Source organism: Ostrinia nubilalis, chromosome 6 (assembly GCF_963855985.1).
Source record: "Ostrinia nubilalis chromosome 6, ilOstNubi1.1, whole genome shotgun sequence".
NCBI classification, from domain to species: Eukaryota; Metazoa; Arthropoda; class Insecta; order Lepidoptera; family Crambidae; genus Ostrinia; species Ostrinia nubilalis.
Genome location: NC_087093.1, coordinates 6425055 through 6445252, shown reverse-complemented (window position 1 = coordinate 6445252; position 20198 = coordinate 6425055). Strand labels below are relative to the sequence as shown.

General features: G+C 37.4%; 1 protein-coding gene across 1 annotated transcript in view; it reads right to left on the bottom strand.

The window, feature by feature from the left end:
* Nucleotides 1–20198, bottom strand: part of LOC135072450 (protein turtle) — a 95482-nt gene that overhangs the window by 25958 nt on the left and 49326 nt on the right. The window lies entirely within an intron of this gene.

Here is a 20198-nt window from a genome sequence, read left to right as displayed (position 1 = left end):
AATTAAACGAGATGCAGAAACAGTGAATATTGTTCGTCTTATTCACTAAAAGCTATTCTAAGGTTTAATGTTTTTGTTAGTTGGAATTTTCGTCTTTAACGTTCTAACTAATAGCCTTATGAGCCAGCTACGATAGTTCTTGAGAACCTTATCTCAACGCGAAACTAAGTGATGCAATTAAACGCAGCTAGTGCAGTAGAAGGGGACCGTTAAAGTATCATTAATTACTCCCTATTTCCGATAGGAAACCGTTAATCGATCGGACTTACTGTCGCAAAGCCAGTTTAGATCCTGGATTGTGGTAAAAGAAACGGCAGCGAGCTACTTGTACTTGCGTTCTCTTTCACTTTTTGCTTAGGTAGAATGGGTATCTAGATCTAGATGATAAATAAAATAAACATTCACAAGACGATAGTATATTAGTCTAATATGAGACAGTACATAGACTAAGATTTTTATAGATAGCGATCTTCATAATTTTGTACCTAACCCGTTGAGGCTGTATTTAAATATTACTTATTTTAAATGTTGTGAATACATCAGTCATTTAAAACGAAAATTCCTCACTATTTTGTCCACGTCAGTAACCTCTAACTTATATCATCTTGGGTAGTTTAGAATTCCTAGACAAAAAGACAAATGTGTAGATAATTTGTACTATGAATGTCGGGAATGCGATTAAACGCGGCGCGCGTCAAATCGCGAAGCACGCGCCGCTGCGTGCCGTCGTCCTACCGCTGGTCACGTGATTGAGTTGCTTAGACTTTTTATTGGAATATCGAAGCAGGGGACAGGTTAACAAAAACTGTAACGGTCAACTATTTTTTAATTACAGGTGCGTTTTTCTGGCAGGTGGATATGTGAGGTGAAATACAAAGAAGAAAAAAATTCTGAAAGAAGCCTTCGACTGTGGTATATGTAGATAGACTATTCGAAATGAGTCAAATTGTTCGTAAAATAAATCTGAATCCGTACTTCGGTCGGAGTCAATTGAGCCATGTAGACCCCAGAGCTGAGGTGGCTCATAAAGTCTGAGATTACGGTTGCGATTTCAATTGTTTCAAATCACATGATAGAAGATTAAACAACAGGTAGTTTGTGGCCGCTGTACTAAAAAAACAGGGATTAAAAATTGACTTCTAGCTGAGTGGTCAACTCTTGATAACTAGACTCTAATAAATCTATAGATAATGCTAGAAGTCTACGAAAACTGGCTTTTCGTCTAATCCTGATAATATGTCTCTTTGAAACCACTGAGGTGCGCTGATATGTGAAAACATGTTTTCAATGATCCAACTCTTTTCACTGTTCATCTTTGAAAAAAAGCTGTTTACAAATACGAGTGTATCAGGCTGTATACGGTCCCTAAATAAACCTATTGGTCATTCATTCTCTGGCTGAAAGGGCACAAACATGCAACGTAATCAAGTCGGCTCGTTTTAATCATCGAGGGGTGTACCGATACGCGGCCATCATACATGCGCCATACATACTCGTACATTCCACCCGAATTTTCACTAGTTCTAAACACTCAGTAGATAAAGTTTAAATTCGCTCAAATTTGGGACAGCCCCGGGCTAGCTCGCTGCTACACAAACCCATCTACACGTTACGCGAGAGTGGAACATATTAATCCTACACATTGGATCAAAAATAACTGATGAGTATCTACATTCGTAATTAAATAGCCGTTTTGCATATTGCTGAATTTATCATGGAACACGCGCTGATGAATGATATTGTCTCCAAAATTGTTCAGGAATGTAAATAATACTTCATTGCAGGAGGAGGGGGTGTTATGGCAATAATATAACGTACCATTTCAATGAAATATAATACACGAGAAGTTAATAGAATTGAACATTTTGATGGGTTACAAGAAAAATGTTGTAATGGGAATTTCTAGCGTTTCAAACACAAATATGAATAAATTGTGATTATGGGTGAAACATCAGTCTGAAGATAGATAATGCATTTTTATATAACTGTATGCAGTTTTGGACCTTGAATCTGCTGAAGCGATCCAAATCTTTTGAAATGTTACTTCATTTGTCTAGTTGCCTCTTAGTTCGACTTTGAAGTCGTTTCTTCTCAAACACCCCATATTATTCTTACCACAGTAAATTATGTAAATATCCACGTAACTAAAGGACAATTTCATGCTTATTAAAAGCTCACATTTCATTAATTATGACGGAGCTGTTTTAGAAACTTGCGAAAGTGAGTTAGGATATGTTATTAAAAGCTTTTCGAGGCAAATGGCTCTCGGGGGAGGCCGCGGGCACGGAACCGTCTCTGGTTTGGTTCACCTAACCTATTTATCGTAGTAGGTACATAGTGGATCTACTACATTAATGTGTGTACACAGAGAAAGCCTTGTAACATAAATAGCTAAAAATTTGACAAAAAAAATAATAGCGCTCCATTTTCTGTTTCGAAGTGTAACAAAAATGAGGTAAGTACCTAAGTAAAAAAAAATAGCCTATCAGGACAAACATGAAATCAATTGTTGTTTATTTTAGGCAAGAAAAGATGAGGATGATAAACTTGCAAGTAGGTGAGGGGCATTAGTTTTATCTCCAGGTAAGTACCTACTCAAAATGAACTAGCTAAACTATTATAAAACACCATTTGTCAGGTAGGTAACTCGTTAAAATTCCATACCTCGGTCTTTATAAAAATGTCGGCTTTGATTACAAAAAAATACATAATACAATTGAGAATGTTACTAGGTATGCAAAATCACTTGAAACCTATGTTAAAGTTAAGCTTTTACATTTACAAATACATTAGTTTTTATTTCATTTAAAAATACCCAGTAGTTATGATTTTATAGGCATTCAAAGTTCGCTTAAATATCGAGTCCCGCCGTCGGTCACGTGACCCCGTGTGACGTACATTCACAGCGTCCGCTCACTAGAAAACGGATATAAACATACTTAAATATTTTTTTTTTGTAAATACAAACTTATTATACATATTAACACCCAGACCCATCACAGAAATTAAAATTGAACCAAACCCAAACTTGATGCGTTTGTGTCGTTTTATTGCGAATTACCTTCCAGCTCCATCATTAGACCCCGATTACTATATAGAATTAAAATACTCATCAATACAAAACGAACGAGCCCAAACTCGATGCATTTAAGTCGTTTTATTATAGAGTTCCTATGGCCACCTTCCAGCTCCATCATCAGATCAGCTCCATGTCATCATAATATTGCATGGTCATCCAAATCACATGTGTTTGCGAAATTTCAGCTTAATCGGTTGCCTGGAAGTGGGTCTTAATTCAGCTTGCAAGATTCCACCCATACAAATATGAGCCAGTCACTGTAATATGACGTCACGCGCATAAAATGGCGGGCCGGCCGCCGCCCGCACTTTTAAAATTCAATATCTTGGAAACTAATTGACGTATCGAAATAATTCTTTCACGTGTATTTTTTATTTTTAACAGAATACAGAAAGCTAAAAAACAAAATTAGTGAACATTCTTCATTGTGATACATTCAGCTTTTGCATGGCAAGAAGTAGTTTATTACCCAATTGAATTAATTAACCAATTTTATTATTATGTTCATGTTGCCAACAGCACAGCGAGAGTGCCTTTGACCCGACCTGACCTGGGAGTTGAGACCCTTTTAATGAATCTGTCCATTCGTTTTGCCCAACAACAGATGTATTTTACTAACTGCACAAACAAAGTAAGTATAAAATAATAATTTCCAGCACGTTTTTTGTTAATTCTCCTTGGGTATACATTTTTACCTCGCCGTGAACGTGCTAAGTACCACAAAAAGAAAATAAATCAAGTCAGATACTGCTCGGTATAAATAAATGTAATTTACGGCTACGCTTTCGCATTTCGAGAATGAAATGACGTTAGAGAACTGGGGAGAAATGAACAGCCCTATTTAAAAATCCTACTTTGTATATTCTTCGGCACTGATTACCTGCCTTACGAATAACGTCAGAGCTTTTGCGTAACAATTCGTGGCCATTTTGAGATTCGTAACGAATTTTGCTCAAATAATAGATATAAGATACCTACCTCCATTTCCTAACTAAAGTAAACTTTACGACTAACATTACAGCTGATGCACTACTTATAATATTCGCGGTGCGCATGCTGAAAGTCTCACTTGTCAAAACTTAGAACTTGAAAAGTTAAATCGTTTAGAAGTTGTAGACTGTGGCTTAAATCGACACAAAAGCGCATCGCTCGGCTCAATAGGTTCTGTTATACGCTCTTAAAACTTTCAGACAGTTACATTAGGGGTTAACAACTTTGACTACCACTATGTGCCTATTAAACTGCGAGACGGTCCGGAAAAATAGTTAAGTTGTCTGGTAGATAGCTCGTAACTAGAGATGTGCTGTTTCCAGAAACGTTCGCCATGTCGGCAATATTCCCGACAGTGGATCCCAACATTACTTACCACTCAATGGGAATATTCCGTACCTGGAGTATGTTTTAAGAGATGAAGTTATTTATTTAAGTACCTACTTAGATAATGACAGAGAGTCAGTGAGAGCTAAAGGATCCATGACTCATCCGCCAATACTTTATACTTACATACTTGAGTAAAATGTAGGCACATAATAAAATAAGATTAATAACAGAATTTTCAAAAAGAAGAAGAGAAGCAAATAAAAACAACACTCAAAATGATATATACGAGTAAATATGTGATGAGCCTTGCAAATTCATATTGCTCTTAGACGCCGCGTCTGAAATCGTATGAAAGTTGTGCATGCGCGCTTATTCGCGCGAACGGGAACATTAATGGAAATTGTTCAGTAGCTAGCAAAGACCACTTCGTCTGAGTGAGGCCGCATGTTGTCGCATTTCCCAACGAACGTTCGAACGTCCTATTTTCGATAACCCTGCCAATAAGACGTGGAAGGAAGCTGTGTGTGGCCGTTCGATTTAGAGAAAAGAAAGCATAAGTGTCCGCTGTGATGAAAAATGGCCAGAGATTAAAGGACTGTTCACATTGAACATTGGTGGCAATTTGTCACTGAGCTACTACCTCAAGTCCCTATCGGCACAATCAGGAGGAATCTAGGTACACTAATTTAGCAATATGATACGCCTCTGTGCACCTGAGTTGTCTGTTTACAGACGAATCTAAACGACAAACAAGTCCGCTAACGACGTAAGGTAACGGTTTACATATTAGTTGTCACTATCGTAATAAATTACATCATATTATGTTTAACGGTACCGACGTTTTTTGTTTGATTCAAATAAATAGGTTTACTTTGGTCTACAAATTAGGTAAGAGTAAACAACCTAGTGTTAATTTTATACTCGTCCAAGGTAGGTAAGCTATTTACAGTTATGCTGTTACTGGTGAAGTTAAATTCAAACTAGAATTTTGGGTATTTTTGAAATATTGCTAGAGCATATAGCAGTTCCATAGCAAATGCCTACTGCAGTTTGTAAGTAGGTAATTAGTATTTATTCACTTTAATTTCACCCTAAAACACTTTATGGACAGCATACTTACGTAATTATAACAACAATCTGACATTCTAATGCAAGTTCCTTTTCGGGCAAAGATTCCAAGCCAGAGTTGAATCTTCAAAGCGATGCACAGTCTAAAAATCAACTGCAGAATCTGTAGTCACCAAAATGTGTGCCAAAATGTTAGTTTTATCAGTGCAAACAGCAGTGATGAGGAAGGAAGCGCGGATCCGGGATCGTGGCTCGGCGGCCAGGAAGCCCGCCGGCTCCTATTTTAAACACATGCACCATTTAAGTACCGAAGCTTGTACTGATAATGTGGCTTTCTTTATGTACCTACACCTATACTACCTACCTTGGGATACCTTGTCCGTTATTGTTTTCATTATGAAAGACTAGAACATGTGTGACAATAACAAATTAAGGTATAACTCCGTCTACAGCTTCGCTAGGCTGATGTATGAATTTTGGTCTGTCTTTCATACACGTGATTTAAGTACCTAAATAGGTTCTCGTGTCTAAAATAAAATCCTGCAAAGTCATAAGTTCATTTTGTAGGTAAATCGCAAAACATTAAAAACGAAATAAATGTTGGTCGTTTGGTTAATTTCCTTGAAAAAGGTAAATACACTCAGCGGCACGGAATTTGGCCCAAGCCTAAACAACCAGATATGAGGCCAAATAGGTGTTGTATGCCTAAGTTTAGTGTGACATGTTAACAGAACATTTGTTTTTGTTAATTTAAGAGGCTAGATTAATAAAAAAATGCTTCTGTTTAACCTTTGTGACTCTAGAAACGCATTTCATTGTTGTAGCGCAAAGAGTACGGGTAAAGTTTAAATTCGATATTTTAAATGTTGTAATGGTTGGGCGTTTTGTTTCTTGTTTTTAAATTAATCTTAGGGTTATTCTCGTATCCATAATTTAAGAATAATGCCCATTACTCCAGCTCAAGTTGCTCAAATAGTGTTTCTTAGAAGTCAAGGGCGTATGCAGCGGGAGATGGCAGAAACATTAAATTTATCGCGTAAAATCTTAAAATATGCATTAAAAAGGCATGACCAGATCGCCCTTTACACAAGAAGACCAAGAAGTAGGGAATTAAGGTGTATGTCAGCGCGCGATGATCGGATTATCGTACTTGCAATATCAAGAAATCGGGTTCTCAGTACGTTTGAGATACGCCAGTGTTTACAAACAGCAAGCCCAGTGAATGTCAGTGAGCACACAATAAGAAGAAGGATGGAGCAACGTAACCTGCATACTCGAAGACCAGCTCGAGGACCAGAACTTCTCCGATACCTTCGCGAAGTGTGACTTAGGTTTCGTAGAGAACAAGCAAATTGGACGCAAGGCTAATGGAGTAAACTCTTTATGAAAACTGTCTGTTTGCGTAGTAACTCTTCTCCGCATCTTCTCCATACACTTCCACGGCCGTCTGGAGCTCTTAAGGTGACTCTGCAATAATCGGTCCATACAACTTTACTTCATTAGTCTAACGTCCAATTTGCATGTTCTCTAGAAAATGTAAGTCGCACTTCGCAAAGGTATCGGAGAAGTTCTGGTCCTCGAGCTGGTCTTCGAATATGCAGGTTACGTTGCTCCAACCTTCTTCTTATTGTGTGCTCACTGACATTCACTATGCTTGCTGTTTGTAAACGCTGGCGTATCTCAAACGTACTGAGAACCCGATTTCTTGATATTGCAAGTATGATAATCCGGTCATCCCGCGCTGACATACACCTTAATTCCCCACTTCTTGATCTTCTTGTGTAAAAGGCGATCTGGTCATGCCTTTTTAATGCATATTTTAAGTTGTTACGCGATAAATTTAAAGTGTCTGCCATCTCCCGCTGCGTACGCCCTCGACTTCTAAGAAACACTATTTGAGCAACTTGAGCTGGAGTAATGGGCATTATTCTCAAATTATGGAAACGAGAATAACCCTAAGATTAATTTAAAAACAAAAAACAAAACGCCAAAGCCTTACAACATTTAATATCGGATTTAAACTTTCCCGTACTCTTTGCGCTCCAACAACGAGATGCGTTTCTAGAGTCACAAAAGTTAAACAGACGCATTTTTTTACGAATCTAGCCTCTTAAATTAACAAAAACAAATGTTCTGTTAACATGTCACACGAAACTTAGGTATACAACACCTATTTGGCCTCATATCTGGTTTTTTAGGCTTGGGCCAAATTCCGTGCCGCTGAGTGTACTTTATTCGAGATAAGTAAAGATATAGCATAGTATGTTGTAACACCGATTGTGGTAATGGAAAGCACGAAATCAGCAGGTTTAGATAACAGAACGAATTTCCGGAAAAAGATTTTCTTTGATATCTGTGAATTTAAGACTCATTCCTTTTAAGACTTGCGATTAGGTGCCGGGCTTGTGATTCGGAGAAGGCACTGGTGCTCTTTTGAATTAAACCAAGTCATCATTAAAGGAAGGTTTTGTTGTGTATGTAATCTGTAGCTATCTACCTAACGCCCGTATTCACAAACATTACTATGAGGTCTCACAGTGCGCGTGGACGCACAGGGTCACACACGAACCAATCACAGAGTTCTATTCAATGTGCGTTCCATTTCCTGATTCACTTAAGCAAGCATCGTTTGTGAATACGGGTGTAGGTCATTTTTGAGGTTTGTACATTGTTTAGTTAGAAAATCAAAAGTAAGTATAAGTGGTATAAGTAGGTAATCGATATAGTTTTAAGACGTAAAAGGACACGTTTTGTACAAAGTATCGTTACTCAGGATGTATGAAACCATAAAATTAGCAACGGAAGTGAGAAACCGCAAACCCCATCCTGCGCGCAACGATACAATATTAACTTACAATACAGTAGCCCTAGCACGAATAACTCTCGTAGTAGTATAATTATCGTATTCCGTAATCGACCGTAGCGGCGCTGTTCTGGTTTTCATAAAAAAAAACGATTATTATAGCTTAACAAGAACAACAATATTTATTCGTGCTTGGGGTACAGTACAGCGTGCATATAAGTTTACTTGTCCCTACTTGAATTTTAAGATGCTGTAATTTTATTTTTAGGGATTGTTTGCACGTGTGCAACTACACGTGAAAACAATTCCTAAAAATAAAATTATAAAATAAAAGAAGATCTTATTTTTTAATTTTGCTGATAAAAGCAGTCTGCTGTCATCTTAATAATAATTAATAAAATATTGTTCATTAATGAAATAGCTATTAGTCGTGAAGCTTTGGAAGCCGGTTATGGCTAAATACAGCACGCAACTGTTAGCACCCTATCTACCTAGACCTAGCTAAGTAGTTTATCCGAAAAAAAGTTAACTAAGTATTATAATCACAGGTCTATTCTAGCCAGATAAACTAGTTATAACCGGTTTTGGATTCGTTTGAAAATACCCAGCTAATCACATAAAATATTTACCGGTTCCGATCATAATATTATTATTATGAAGATATAACTGTTTTTTAATCTAAAGATAATGGCGCCACAGAAGGACATTTGCAAAGAAAATTACGTGCAAATCTATGTATGTACTTATTATTACGCTGCTTTTAGCCTAGGCGCAGACTTCCGACTTTTAGTTGGCCGATAGTTGAATCGGCCTGTTAATCAGTATGGACATAATTACACCCATTTGATATCGGCCGATTCTTCATACAAATTAGAATCGGGCCCAACCATCGGCCTACTAAAAGTCGGTGGTCTGCGCCTAGGCTAAAATAACTGCAAAAAATATAGAAGGTAAACAAAATGCCAGTAATATCTCATGATTGAATAAAGTTACATACAAAATAGAGGAACAAAATCACAATAGATTACAGGTACTCGTACATTGTATTCTTTCTTTTGAATAAAACTTGTCGCTCGTTGCCGATTCAATATGGCTCCCCGGTCGCCAGGCTCAAGGGTTGGACTATTGAAGTCAATAATAATGGATACGTTTTTTACATTCTCGTATTAATAAACGGGTCTTGGTACAGTGACTGCGAATTATTTTTATCAGGACAACTAAAACTGACAACAATATTGATTTATTTAAAAGTTTTAAATTTTAATGCATAAAAATATTTTATGAAATTGATTTAATTATTATTATTGACAATTTTATTAATAATTCAAAAATAAATTATTAGAATTTTGAAAAAAAAAAAACTGTTGACGAGTTTTTATTAATATTTTATTAAAAAAATAACTGTTTTATAATATTTAACCAATATGCATTAAGCAAACGCGTCCAATAATATAAATATGAGACGTGTTTATTAGTTAGGGTCAATAGAACCGGCCCGGAGCGCAGCGGTTTTTGTACAATCCTGAATCGCGATGTTAAAGTTTTTGGCCGGGCCTATATATAGGCGAGGAATCTTTTGCAAGTCGCTCACGCCGTCTCGGTTCACATTGATCTGCGGATCTTTTGGGTCGAGGTTTCCTAACCTAACCTCTTTCTTGGGCCTCTTTTGCTGGTTTCGGGTCGACTTTCGAGTCACGAAAAATTGAAACCACACAAAAATAATATGAAGTGCGAGTAGTGGAGTTGACAGAAGTCGGATATATGTAGGGGGCGTTAGATAAAAACACCAAAAATCTATACAAAAGTAGTTCAGTGAGTATTAATACTTTTTTTTTAAACATACTTTTTTAATTTTTTTAACCCAGATTTAGGTTTTTTTAACACTACAATTTTATAAAGTTTCTAAATGTAAGCAAGGGAATTAAACAGTTTACCTATTTATTTATTTGAAACTGGATTATTTCTTTATTAATGCTCTTATTTGATAAAACTCAAATAATTCATTGTACGAAATTGTAATGTCCTGATGTTTTTTTTGGATTTAACGTATTCTCTTTATTTGTTGTCCATCTTTTCTTTACGGGTTCTTCCAAGGCTCCTGGGAGTTACTTAAAATTAAGTTTGTAAACTCTTGTTTTACTTTTCTCCCTACATCTGTTAGCTGGCACCAAGTCAAAGAATAAGGAAATCCTATTTCCTAAGCTGTCTTTAATTAATTCGTTGCACTTCAAGAAACAGCTTCAAAGTTGATATTTATTAAATCCAACGTCTATTTCAAAGAGCTGGTTTACTTATCTTGTATTTAAATAATGTTCTATAAAATATAGTGGGTTTTCCTTTTCTTATTTGCATATTCCTTTAGAGTCACTTCTTCATCAACTCTCGTCTGTTTTACCAACTGTAAATGGGATTTAAAGGAATCGTTACGCGAAATAAATCGGATTAAGTGTTATGATGATTTCTCTGGGGCTGCGCAGTTATCGAGTTGAGCGGCATGACTTTAATTCAGAGGTTCTCAAACTTCTCTCGTGACTTTTTACAGTTTTAGGCTAGATTTGATTCACTAAGCCCAGATTTTTTTCTGTGTGCTATATTTAGGTAGGTACTTACTTTATTCAAAAACACAAAACTTATTATCCAGGTTAATTGCAGCAACTTTTATTCTGACGTTTTAAACATAGGCGTATTATCAGTCACGCAATATTTGGGACATTTAAAAGTGCCATGGAAAAGGTATAATGTACTGAATAAACTATTTCATTTCATTTCAGTCTCCTTTAGATTCAAACTGTAAGAACTTTTTTTTATTTTTTTTTTATTTATTTAACAACTTAAAGACAGTTACATTGAGACAATTACATTTAGATAGCTTTAAAAACCACTAGGGTTTGATGTAAAGCTAACGAGTTTGCAGTGGGTACATTCACAATTTCACATACAATTACATAATACAGCATAAAAATATTTTAATATTGTTACATTAGCTTTAGGAAATAGTCCTTCAGCTTATATTTAATATTTTTAACAGTGATTTCTTTCACAAATTCTGGTGGCATGTCAACTAAACATGTCAGAGGCCCTGAAAATTGACACTAGTTACGCCAATGGTTTTAAATTGATACACCGAGTTTTCCACATTTCTTGATTCAATACAGAATCTGTGGCTAAGATTGAATCAAGGTTTTTGAGCCTTATCTGGCAATGCAGATTGAAACTCCTTTAAAGATCTTAAGATGGGGTCCTTAAACTTCAGGGGGTCGATGTGAAACACTTTGGGAAACAGTGCCTTAACTCGTCATCGCAGCTGCAGCATTACCCAACTTTGGCGAAGGAGCTGTTAATATAACTTTATATTCTATGCCGGGGATTTTACGTCCTTGGATAATTAAATTTTGATACAGCGAACAATTAAATGTAATGTGGGCGCAGGGCGGTTTGGGCTGTTAGTTGCTTCGAGCTTTCATTTCGGATGCTAATGCTAACCCTATAGCAATAGAAAATTAACTTCGGTTTTTAAATGCCTGCCATTTGAAGGACTTTATATCTTGCTTGACCCGACCTGCCGAAAGGGGGCTATGTTTAATCTTATTATGAACTCGAATTTTATTGTAAATATAATATTTTTTATTAGGGTTGCTAATAAGTAATTTATAATGTAGGTATGTAATAAGTATTTATCGGTGTGCTCATATAAAGTGTAAGTAGGTACACAAGCAATCTTTGGCCGCGCTGGACTAAGCGTCTACTAGTTTTATTTATAGTATTTTATTAAACTACAACTTTCAGTTATTTACTTTTAAGTTTCCTTGCAGACAACTAAGTAGCCCGACGTCTAGCAAAACTTTTGTCAAACAAGTCAGTTATTGATTTTAGCACATTCAGTTGTTCCAAGCGGGGTCGGCAGAGGGCGCTGGCCGGCGGGATGGGGCCTGGTGGCAGTAAAACGGCAACCATACCTCCACATGTGAATATTTGATGGCGAATCTCGATCCGAGTAGGTTTGCTGCCAACCACTGTCAAGCGTGTACCTGTACGGCTCAGGCGTTTGTGATGGCTGGCTCAACGGCTTGGCTGGATTAGGTTATGACTGGAAGCCGTTTTGGATTTAGTTTTATCGATGAATATGGTAGGCGGAATGTAACAATTGTCACACAAAGCGCTTCCAAGCAAGACATTTGTAACAATCTCATGTAATGTTTTGATTTTGTCTTCTGCTTTGATCGAATTGTAATCCCCTACTAGCTTATAAAGGGGAAAGTACTGGCGCACGTCACAAAAAATTATAAAATACTCGTTTTTGCCTGGTTTAGATACGTCTCTTACAATCTATGTAAAAATTTAATAATTTATACGTTAATATACGTCTATTACATTTACCTACATACACACACAACGCCAATTTACTGTAAACATGCAAATGAAGCTAACTTGACCTATTATGATTCAATCTCATGATTCTGTCCTATCTCTGGCGTTTCCGACGAGCAAAATTCTCAGCTAGCCGCTACCTGCTATTGTCACAAACTGTTTGTTATTCACACCCGAAACCGAAGGACATTCATAAAGGACAAGCTTACATTCATATTTGTATCAACTGTGAAAAGAATGCGAGAGGTTGATTCTAATAATATTATTCACCTGTATTTTTGTCTTACTTAATGCCTGTCAAATAATAGAGAACACCGAGATATGTTTACATTTTCCTTTCGCCTCAGATTGGGCAAAGCTCTCCCACTCCCCCCTAGCCTACTGGAGCGTCCCTTAATAATTGATTCCCACCCGGCAAAATGAGATCTTAGTCCCCGCCGCCCGTGACAATCCTTTCGTTGGACGAGGTTTGTTAATATTTATCAAAATGTCTTTGTGTATATTAGGTCAATTAAAATAAAAAACGATAAAGTGCGAGTTGTTCCCGGTCAACAATGGTTTTTTACCCTCTTCTCCTTCAATCTAGAAAAATACCTAGTAAAGAAATAAATATTAGGCTTGGTAACTGAAAGACACGTTCTTGCAATTTTTTTTAAAACAAGGCGTAGCAAAGCTTAAGTTATGAAATTACTTTAAGGTGTAGGAAATACTTATAAGTTTTGATTTTACCGTATTTTATGCTTTAGGGGCTGTTGATTGATGCTTATCCAGACCATATTATATTCTTGAGAAAAATATTCTTGACAATCACAGAGACGAGATTCACAGTCACAGGTCGACGAAATAAAAGGGTTACCTATTGGTGTGGCGTGTAAATAGCCACACCAGGAATAAAAAATTGCGGGGAAGAAAGATGATGCGGGGGTCGGCTGGTGACTCCAAACAACTCAAAAATACAGCTGCATAAAACGGAAACCACCAACCTGCGGATCAGAAGACGGAGACCAGGCTTCGAGGGTCGTCCCGTCGATATTTCTTGCGGTTTTGATTATTTCAATATCTTCAGCAAAAATTCAGCGGATTTTTCACATTGACTTCATTGACAGACGTTCCAAGACAACATAGAGTTTTTTCTTAATTTTCCATAGAGGTTTTTCGCGAAGGTTGGCTCCTGCGAAGGTGCTGGCCCCGAATCCGATAAACAGATTAGTGGGAAACCATCTCATGCAGCTAGATAATTTGAGAGTTGGAGCCACCGAAGAAAAGGAAGAGAAGAAGGTTGGACATAGGCCCAACCATGCTCCCCGCCTTGAAGTTCATTAGGACTTCAATAAAGAAATTTTAATAAGAAAAGAAAGAAAAGGGGGAACATGACGTATTATTGCAATTTGCTAAGTATAAACAAAAACTTCAAAATACATCCAGGAAACCGTAAAGAATCAATTCCCTAAAGAAAACAAAATGTATAAAGTCCTCACATCGAAGAGCTTTAAAGTATTTAAATTAATGCATAATAATAATACGAATAATATTCAAGAAATAAAATAATAGTTAATGTAATAAATAAATGCGTTATAAGTTGTTATTGTGTAGGTAACGGATATAATTTAGTTACTGGGCGCTTATAGACACCAGTACTGGTTCTAACAGAAGCGACTCTGACCACACCATCGGAACCGGGAAAAACTTCGGTAATTACACCAAGTACCCAATGCAAAGGCGGTACATTATCATTGCCTATTATTACAACCGTACCTAGTTCGATTGAACGTTCAGGTGTGCACCATTTCTGACGAACTTGCAGCGTGTGCAAATATTCGAGGCGCCATTTATTCCAATATGATAAAATAAGCTGGTCTAAAAGTTTCTTGCGGTTGGTTAAAGTTAATTTTTCATCTTTCAGTTCTGTTGAAGGCAAGTAACGCAAAGGAGTGGACATTAAAAAATGTGCTGGTGTCAAGACGTCCGGATGTGGATCAGCTGATATCGCTACAAGCGGTCGAGAATTTAAAATGCATTCAATTTGCACAAGAACTGTAAGAAGTTCTTCATAAGTAAAAAGTTGTTTACCTACAACACGGTACATATGCGTTTTTATACTTTTTATATTAGATTCCCATATACCACCAAAGTGTGGGGCGCGGGGAGGGATCATTTTCCACTCTATGTGATGATCAATTAGCATTCGCTTAATCGCATCTTGAAATTCAGTATTATTTAATACGTTATATATTTCGTCGAGCTGGGCTTTAGCACCGACGAAATTGGTGCCATTATCTGAATACATAACAGATACTGGACCGCGGCGAGATATAAATCTTTTAAAGGCGGAAAGAAACGCATCTGTGCTAAGATTAGAAACTAATTCTATATGAATAGCTTTCGTAACTAGACAAATAAAAAGACAGATGTATGCCTTTTGAGAATGTTGTCCCCTTCGTCTAGTGGGAATGAAGCTAATAGGACCTGCAAAATCAGTACCAGTATGTACGAAAGCTTTAGCATCTTGAATGCGAAATGCGGGTAAATCTGCCATTTTGGGAGATGGATGCTGCGGGTTCAAGCGGAAACAAACATTACACTGTCTACAGCGGGCGCGTATAATAGATCTGGCATTTAATATCCAATAGCGTTGACGAAGAATAGACATGAGCAATCCAGGTCCAGTATGACAATTAGCGGTATGATAATGATCGATAAGAAGTTCAACGACGCGGTCACGTTTGGGTAGAAGCGCAGGATGTTTGGCTTCATAGGGAAGGTCTGATTTAGACAGTCTTCCTCCAATGCGAATTACACCGTGAGGGTCTAAGAAAACTGAGATGCTTCGAAGGCAACTCACCAGCCTTTAACAATTCAATTTCTTTGTTAAAATGAACGCTCTGAATGCTTTTGAGTATAAAAATCTCCGACGCATTTCTATTGGCTACGAGCTCATTACTCGGCAACCTTTTTGTGAATTTCAGAATATAATAAAACGTGTTTAGAAGCTTATTCCAGGAATTAACGTGGTTCGATATTTCATCAATTAAAGAAGGCTCAGAAGGAGCAGCAACAATAAGCGTATTGCTTTTATCTTTAAACTCTGGCAGAGTTTCACTCTCTAATGGAGTAAATATATCGATAGGCCATTCATTGACAGGTCTTTGAAGCCAGACTGGACCATCCCACCATAATGAATGAGAAATCAGCTGAGAAGGTAACATCCCTCTAGATATACAATCACTGGGGTTCTCTTTGCCCGACACGTGATGAAAACAATGAGGCGGTAAATTTTCTTGGATTTTGGCTACTCTGTTACTAACGAAAATAGACCATCTATGAGGAGACGAATGTATCCAAGAAAGTGCTATCGTGGAGTCAGAAAAAGCATAGATTCCTACAATTGGAATGCGCTCGGATATTCTCTCTCGGACTACTCGCACAAGTTTCGAAAGAAGTAAAGCAGCGACGAGTTCCAAGCGTGCTAGCGTTTGGATTTTACTTGGTGAGACTTTAGATTTAGCACATAGAAGCCTGACAACAATATTACCTGCAGGGTCAGTTATGTGTAAATAAATACAGGAACCATAGCCATTGAGACTAGCATCGCAGAAAGCAACAATGTTTACTGCGCAATCCAAGTTAACACCTATATGACGCGGAATACTCATGGTCGAAAGCAGTGGCGGATTTACCAATAGGCCAAGTAGGCCAGTGCCTAGGGCGGCAGATTTAGAGGGGCGGCAAATTTAGCAAATTTTTTTTACAGGAAAAAATATATATAATTATACGTATACCTACACAATCCATATATACCTAAATAAACGATTAATAAACGCACTGTAATATATACTTAGGTACTTATGTGATCATGAATTTTAAAATATTCCAATAGCGTTTCAATAAAAATAAAATAAAAAACTCTTTAGTAACACAGGATCTTCGGAGCCTAGCACGAGCACCATCTCTCCACAACTTCGTGAATATTGTTTTACAGGGTAGCCCAGAAGAAAATTCACTTTTGAAAATTCAAGGAAACGAAAACTGTACATTTTTGTAGAACTTAAGCTATTGCAATTTAAAGGAAATTTAGTGCAATTTATTTTAAAATTTACTATCTTTTATACATTTTATCGTACATGTGATTCTCTTGACGTTTAGAACATTCGGTCAACATACATCAACATTTTGGAAAACTTTCGTACGAACAGTGTAGCGGCGCGGCGACGGCGCGGAGGCGGCGCGATGGCAGCGTCGTGTGCAGGAGCCCTTAGAGTTACCTCAAAATGGATTCAGGATGGATGAATGCTGCAGAGTTTTTGGATTATTAGAGTATACTCTGCCATAAGGTAACCTCACAAAAAGAAGTTTGCTGGAATGAGATTAGCGCTTCTTAGAGGCAGTGAGATTTCACACTGCTTAATTGGTTTGTTGCATTGAAAGGATGATTAATTTTTGAGAGCGCTACTAGTAGGCTGAAAAGCTTTTTGATTTCAAAGCTGCAAGATTTGCAAGGTTATGACCGGAGCACTTGGTTTCATCAAGATTGGGCTACGTGTCACACTTCAACTGAGAGCATTTAGATGGTAAGAGACATGTTCCCACAAAAAATAATTTCAGGCAGGGGTGACATCTCCTGGTCACCAGGAAGCCCTGATCTCACTCCAGAAAATTATTTTTTGTGGTGTTACAGAATAGAGTATACTTTTATAATCCAACAACCATGTAGCAACTGAAGCTGAGCATTCGGCAAAAAATTGAAAATAGGTTTCAAAGTAATTCTGACGAACGCATTCCAAGATTTTGATGTATGTTGATCGAATGTTGTAAGCGTCAAGGAAATCTCCTGGGCGATGTAATTTAATAAAGGTAAATTTAAAAATAAATTGCATTAAATTTTCTTTAAATTGCAATAGTTAAAGTTCTATAAAAATGTAGGTACAGTTTTCGTTTCCTTTAATTTTCAAAAGTCAATTTTCTTCTGGGCCACCCTGTATTACCAAGCCTTGGACTTTCTGTTTACCTTTAAGTAGTTCTTAGCTAATTATACTGGATATAGCACTTCGCATGGCTCTGTGCACATTCAGGTGAGAAGCTTTTCTTGCTTAAAATGGGTTAAAAACTATCTACGATCTACTTTAAGTCAAGAAAAGCTTATAGGCCAGTAGAATTAAACACAAAAATGAATTAAATCAGAAATAATTCCTACTAAAGATTTTAGTGCTTTAATGGCTCCATTAGTTGCCCATAAAGACTCTCCTAGGTTTTCGACTTCGACGGAGTTGTCCTTAAGTGGTGGGGGCCCCCGAAAGGTGCGCTTTTTCGGTTTTCCGGTTATACCGCGTAAAGGACTTACCCTATCGAAAAGTGGTCTTCCTGACGGTTGAAGGGCATTTAATCCTGCATTAAATAAGACCAAATTCATATGTTTTGAACAAATCGTTCTCGTGCAAATGTTCGGCAAAGTAGAAAATATGTGTATAATTAATGACCCTCTCCACGTCCAATGGCTCGTTACCCGCAGGCTTCCAAGTCTTAAAAAGGAGCGCCTCAACCAGTGTAACCCTATCAAGGCTTACGAGCTGGATGCGCCTATCCTTGTTCGTCCCAGCCGTTCCTTAACTGCGCTTGCTGCACCTCTTCCTGGCACTCACCTGAACGACTCTGTGTTACCTACTGTGGCTGCCCTCTTCCAAAAAAAAAATGAAGCCATTAAAGCAATAAAATCTTTTGTAGGAATTATTTCCGATTTAAAATCTAATTCTTCTGGCCTATCTGTTTTGTGCATAGAGTCAGAACTTATGAAAAAGATTTCATACGTAGATATAATTAATGATTAATTGCAAATTTAAAATCTCGCAAGAAAATAATGTAAAACTTATTTGATCTCATTGTCTGTCACCATTAACTGAATTGTTAACATGTTATATTTTAATAGAAATTCTTTGTATTGTTTTTAAACTGTTAAGTCAAATAAAAAAAAATATTTACCAAAAACAATGTTTACTGACCACACATTATTTTGTCTGTGTTCATATAGTGTAGGTATTTTTAAGTCATGCCTTTGCCCACCTTAGGATTAGTACATACCAACTGCTATTTTTAGGTCAACATTAAACTCTTCATTACATAGCGGGTTGCAATAATAATTTAGTAACTGACAGAAATATCATTAAGTTCACAATCATACAAATAACGGGATTAAACTAACGTATTGAATTTCAAAAGTCAGTAGGTAGGGGCGGCAAAAATTGAATGGCCTACTAGCGGCAAATTTGTAAATCCGCCACTGGTCGAAAGAGCGGGCAAATCTAATAGGAAAGCAGCAAAACGATTTTGAATGGATTCCGGAGGCACTTCATCCCAGTCTATCTTGCTTAACCAAAGTTCCTTAACCAAAATCTTGGCAAACAGGACGACGGGAGCAACTAAGCCGAGAACGTCAAATAAGCGAGCAACCAGAGAAAGAATACTGCGTTTGGTACATTTACTGTCGACTGCGACAGTAGTGAAGGAAAAATTGTCATCAGCAGGTTCCCAGGACAATCCCAGTATTTTAAAATTATTATTACCTGTGTCAGAGAAACTGACAGGTGAGCGGTGTGAGTCTGGAAGAGCCTCAAGCAGTGCGGGAGAATTACTTGTCCATTTGATAAGATCAAAGGACCCTAACTTGAACAAATCAATTAAATCGCGGGATAAATTAATTGCGGTCGGTACATCGGGTAACGAATAGACAAAGTCGTCCATGAAAAATTGAGTATTTACTACTTTAGCAGCATCAGGGAAGCGGTCGCTATGGTCGTGCGCTAACTTGCGTATCGTACGCATAGCTATATAAGGACTTGGTTTGAGTCCAAAGGGTAGACTACTAAATTGATAAGTGCGTATAGGTTCTTGAGGATCGAAACGGAAGAGAATTTTCAAATATTTGCGATGGTGTTCATTCACACTTACGCGAAGAAACATTTGTTTTACATCAGCAGTGACTGCAACAGGAAATATTCTGAAGTCTATTAGCAGTAAGAATAGGTCAGACTGTAAGTTCGGCCCAACGTAAAGAATATCGTTAAGTGACAAACCAGATTGAGTTTTACAGCTGGCGTCCAACACGGCACGAGCGCTGTCCTTTCCAGCTTTAAATACAGCGTGGTGCGGAATGTAGTAACCCTCATCTGAGTCTGCCTCGGGGGCTTCAGCTAAATAACCTTGTTGAATATATTCATTTATGGTTTTATTATAGTTTTGACGTAAGCCATCCACTTTGTCAAACTTTCGTTCAAGCATTTGAAAACGTCTATAAGCTACGGAACGGGAATCTCCTAATACAGATGGGTCTTTGCAGAACGGTAAGTCGACACTAAAGTGTTTATCCTGGCAAATCACCGAGGAGGTAAAAATATTTTCGCATTCTGCCTCATCTGGGCTAAGAAAGCTTTTAGAAGGAACCTCTTCTAATTCAAAGAATTTGTGTAAACTTGATTCTATTTCAGTGTGCGGAAGTGCGGTAAAAAATGCAATTGAGTGCGTCGGCAATTGACTAGAGCGAGCCGGTACGTCACCCATAAGCACATAGCC